Genomic DNA, 746 nt, shown 5'->3' on the forward strand with positions numbered 1-746 from the left:
TGTACCTTGCCATTTTTTCAGAGTTTTCCTTACAATAAAAGATGCCAAAGCTAAATGCCTACCTATAAAGAAGAATCATTTTAGAAAATAAATCTCCTTGGTCATATACATTCAACAAAAAAGATTTTCTAGCTTTCACAATGACTGAGTTTTCATTCCCTCCTAATTCGTATAGTAAATGCAGCAAGAACTGAGCATAGTGAGGCAATGTTTTAGTTAGCTTCTGTGCCTTTGGGTTGGGAGCAAGATGGGACAAGTTGTAACTGAGAATTTGGTATGTGCTGAGGTATTAATCTGAAGATTGCAAAAAATAACTGAAATACAACATCTTCAACAAGGAAATTGGCTGGAGAGAAAAATTAAATTGCCCCAGCTAATGACAAATTGTTCCCTAAAATGTTTTACCATTTTCTTGTAATACCATAATTTAAAAAAAAACAAATTGTGGCATTTGTGTCTTTCCAAAGAAAAAGTGCAGTTTGTGGCATTGTGATATTATCACTAGATTAGTTTTCTAGTGACTCAGGGAATTGCTCTTGGGACATGGATTCAAAGTCCTCTTTGGCAGAATTCAGTTTATCTGGAATTAAATCATCATGGCTGTGGAACACTTTGTCATATAACCTATTTGATTTACCAGTGTTCTTTAGGGAAGGAAATTCTGCCATTGTTCTCTGGACTGGCTTATGTCCAACTATAGATCCACAGCTGACAGGTTGACAGTCTTTTAAGTTGCCTAACAAGCC

The sequence above is a fragment of the Chiloscyllium plagiosum genome, unplaced genomic scaffold, assembly GCF_037043375.1.
Source record: "Chiloscyllium plagiosum isolate Xiang-an unplaced genomic scaffold, Cpla_swu_hap1 HiC_scaffold_11, whole genome shotgun sequence".
Classification (NCBI taxonomy): Eukaryota; Metazoa; Chordata; class Chondrichthyes; order Orectolobiformes; family Hemiscylliidae; genus Chiloscyllium; species Chiloscyllium plagiosum.